Source organism: Hibiscus syriacus, unplaced genomic scaffold (assembly GCF_006381635.1).
Source record: "Hibiscus syriacus cultivar Baekdansim isolate YM2019G1 unplaced genomic scaffold, ASM638163v2 tig00110328_pilon, whole genome shotgun sequence".
NCBI classification, from domain to species: domain Eukaryota; kingdom Viridiplantae; phylum Streptophyta; class Magnoliopsida; order Malvales; family Malvaceae; genus Hibiscus; species Hibiscus syriacus.
The window spans coordinates 239,621-244,077 of NW_024062685.1; the positions used below are offsets into that span (position 1 = coordinate 239,621).

General features: G+C 34.7%; 1 pseudogene; it reads right to left on the reverse strand.

The window, feature by feature from the left end:
• Positions 1-1,011: 1,011 nt before the first annotated feature.
• LOC120118780 lies at positions 1,012-3,968 on the reverse strand (annotated as a pseudogene).
• Between the last annotated feature and the right edge of the window lie 489 nt (positions 3,969-4,457).

Here is a 4,457-nt window from a genome sequence, read left to right on the forward strand (position 1 = left end):
TTTCTCTAAAATTAAAGGGCTAAAGTCTAACCAAATCGATATATTGAGTTATACTGATTTTAGATTGATAAAATGGTAATGCATTCATCCTAAAGATACATTGGAAGTAACCAAAACCTAATAACACTAAAGCATCTAGACTATCGGCTCAACTAGTCATCTTCGGTAGTTTCATTTCTATAATGAAGTAATGATAGAAACATAGCAAGGTCATACCAAATGTGTTCCAAAACACTTCAATTGGTTCCAACTAAGTTCTATGATACATATGGAGATTGTTTCGACATCCTGCATGTTACTGCATCACAAACTAGTCAAAGTAGAACATCAGCTCAAACCATAAAATCAGCACAAAATTGGAAATCTGATACAGTGAAGCAGCCCCCCACTCTATCTTCATTTTACCCTGCCATATATTTCGAAATCTCAAATTAGAAAAATTCTTCACTACGAATCTTGCAGTCTTAAGTGGAGTTGAACCAATAACATAGTATATACGCCATGCAAGTTCATAATGTGCACAAATGCCTTGCCCTGAGATCCTAAGGATATAGTACAAATACCTATTTTACATAATTCATGAACTTGCCCTTGCCTAACGTAGGTAAGAGAGTCTGGGGGTTAACTTAGAAAGACGAAAACCAAGGGGTAAACATATTATTCAAAGACAGGAGTTCCTGGAAAACAATATGCTAGACACACTTTAAAGTTTGAACCATTAAGCATGAAAATCTTGTAGGTATGTAAAAGATTATTTGCAAGGCAGGAACAAGCCGGGTCAAGTTGACAGCTCAAAGCTCAATCTCCATCCCTTAATTTTTTGCTACTATCTATCGCAAGATATGACTGAATCTTCAAAGAAAACAACAACATTCTACTCATAAAATGGCAGACAGATATAAAACGTGTGTGTGTGCTACTTTCTGTATACAGTCCAAGACAGAGAACATGTAAGTTTGGATACAATGCCTTAAAACGAGGGGAACGGCGAACAAGTGGTGATAAAAGATCTTGTTTTGCTACTTCCTAATCCGAGGGGAGCGATGAACAACCGATGATAAGATATCTGATTTGGCTACTTTCTTGGGATATTTATTGAATACTCCATCAATAAATTTATTTCGTTTACTTTCATGGGAGATTCACTTCCTTGGCTGACTTTCTTAAATTGCCTATTTACATCTTGAAGTGGGATGTGATGCTCATTTTTCTGGCATAAGTTTCACTTCTATCAATTGAAACTGATAAAGCTGGACCAGACAGAGAGATTGTGGAACAGTCCTGATGAGAACTGTGGATTGGGGATGCAATCCTGATGAGTCATAAATGATGGAAGAATTTTGTTAAGAGCAATGAGTCCAAACTCATATTGGAATTGGAGGAACTGCAGGGGAAGAATTTAAATAATAGCTTCTTAAATTACAAATAACAGGAAAGGTCTCCATAGATGGAATTATATAATTGAATCCAAGTGTCAAATTCAAGCTCCAGCAAGCAGGGTGAAAGAATACAATGAAATCATACCAAGTGTCGCTGCTTCTTGAAGCTTTTCTCTCATGATTCTAACAAAGCCGAATAAGTCATTTGTGCTGTTCAACTCATTCATCAACCTTTAATGCCAGTCAACTGTGGGTTGCAATCCAGTACTTAAGATCATGAGGAAGAGATAAATATGTTAGAACACATACCATTTTAGAATATAGCTAACACATTAGAGTGAATTAAGTACAGGCGTAGGCATCATTTGAATGACGAATGGTAAAAGAATCTGCTTCAGATTTTTAAGTTAATATCATTGAACACAAATTCACCCCTGGATAAACAAAAGAGACAGTAAGAAAACAAAGGGGCAGCAGGAGGCTCAAAATGTCATGCAACATAACTAGTCACTTACCATGACCACCTTCAATCTGAAAACCGAGAACCCGATTGTAGCTTCTTGAATTTCTCTATTTTCCTCTCTTTCATGTACTGCCTCCTCTTCAGCTTTTGACAATGGTGTGGGTATCACCAAAGAGATAAAATAAGAAAGCACATAATAAGCAGTAAATTAGAAGAACCCTTGCGAATGAAGTGAATATAATCAATAAATTTACATAGAAATTATTATACGGAAAAGAAGAATAACAGCCTAAAAATTGTTTAGTGAATATCAGGAAACAGGAAAAATATATATATTCCAGAAAATTAGGCACAAGGAATAAGTTTTTTTGTTTCTCCTTTGCTTGGAGTAGATTCGTTGGATTGGACCACAAAAGTTGCATGGCGATCCAAAATAACTGCTTAAGAAGACCTCCTGAGTTTTGACACCTTAAAAATTCCTCGCCAGCCAATAGGTAGTGCAGACTCAAACCACCCACTACATGGCATGAGAAATAGAACACAGATACAGACAGTACAAATGTGCAGGTACAAACTTCCGTCAAAAAGAAAGGAAAATAAGCAAGTTCAGCAAGGAATGGAGACTTAGCAGTTCAATTGGCATGACAATGTCTCCACAGAAACTTATATAACTTGCTTCATCGATATCACAATGTATGAAATGCACTATCCATGAATAAAAGTTAATGTGAATAATTTAATAAATTCAGAATTTAAAAACGTTATGGTGTCAAATTTAAGAAATTAAGATTTTAGAATGTTATAGTAAAATAATTCGAGGAATATGAATAAAAGTTAATATAAAATAAAAATTAAAATATATAATAATCAGGTATCGAGTCGGAGGGTACAGGTTAACCAACATTTTCACGCTCGACCCAAACCCGATAGGGTACCCGACCCAGAAAATCGGGTATTTTTATTATAAATACCCGATATTTTTTTAATTGGGTAAGGTGTCAACGAGTCTGGTATTTTTTTAACAACCTTACTCGCATGACATGTGGTATAGTTCAATTGGAGATTTAAATTTATTTAATTTATTAAAAGTATCAGTAAATTGAGAGAATAAGTAATAACAGATACCAAATGTTTGATATATCAAAAATATTTAACTGTTGTTTACGGCAGTTAACTCGGGGTGACCACATCTTAATTAAATAAAACAAAGTAACCATATTTTAATTAAATAAAAACAAAAGTGACCATAATTTGTTTTTTGAAATCAGTGACCTAAAGTGGACAAATCACAAAGATAAGTTACCATCCATGTAGTTAACCCATGTGAAAATTAGATGTTTTAAAATAGGGTAAATTACAAATTTGATAACTAAACTTTCATATGATTCCTATTTTACTCACCATACTTTCAAAAATTATAATTTGCTCACTCAACTTTATAGATTGAGTTTTTTTTGTCACTCTGCTGTTAAACTTCTCACGTCGTGGACGTGGCTTAGAGAAATAGTTTTTTAATCTTTAAAAGCCACGGATGCTATGACAAGTCAGAAAAAATAAAGGGTAAATTACAAATTTGATAATTGAACTTCTATATAATTCATATTTTCACTCTACTTTCAAATTTTCAATTTTGCATATTCTGCCATTAAACTTCTCATCATCAACGATCGTCCACCGCTGACCTCATCGCTGAACCCATCTCCGGCCAGTGATGGCTCGTACTGCCACCTCCAACAACACCAGCGTCGCCTCTCGATTGAAGCCCTGTCATTCACCATTGATGAAACCCATCGTTCATCATAAAATCATAGGAAATCGTTGATCTCAGTCGCCGTTGGAACGGTGACTATGACCATCAATATCGGTGTATGCGTCAGGCCACCTAGATCAAAAACTGGTGGTCGATTGTCAAGGCTCTCCACCATTAGTCGTGGAGAAACCGTCAAAGGTTCGTCGGGAAACCAAAGCTTCCCATTGGTTTTCATCGATATTCGGACACCCTGACAGTCTGTTCGTCTCACTACCGCCACCGTTGAAGTCCTCTCATCTTTTCGACCAAAACCCAACCTATTTGCCCTTTCAGCGTTGTTGCCTCCGCTGACCGTTTGTTCGTCTAACCCTGACATAGTGAACAAAAAATGCATTTTATAAAGTTGAGTGAGCAAATTGAAAATTTTGAAAGTACGGTGAGTAAAATAAGAATTGTATGAAAGTTCAGTTATCAAATTTGTAATTTACCCTTATTTTTTTTAGGATATAAAACAACATTTTTTTGTAGAGATTTTCATGTCATAACACTGTTAGCTATTTAACGGTTAAGTGATCAAAACATGAGCAATTTAAAAGTTAAGTGAGAAAATTGAAAATTTTGAAAGTACAATGAGTAAAATATGAATCACATGAAAATTCAATTATCAAATTTGTAATTTACCCTTTAAAATATAACATGTAAGATATTAGAAATTAATGAAGTGGTACGATCCTTCAGTTGATTGTTAATATGTATAAAAAAAACTATCAGTGCATGATACTAATATTGTCATATTAAAATGTGTTTGAGTGTTAATCTATTATTAGGATTGTAACATCCTTAACCGGGTTAGTGACTAAATCGT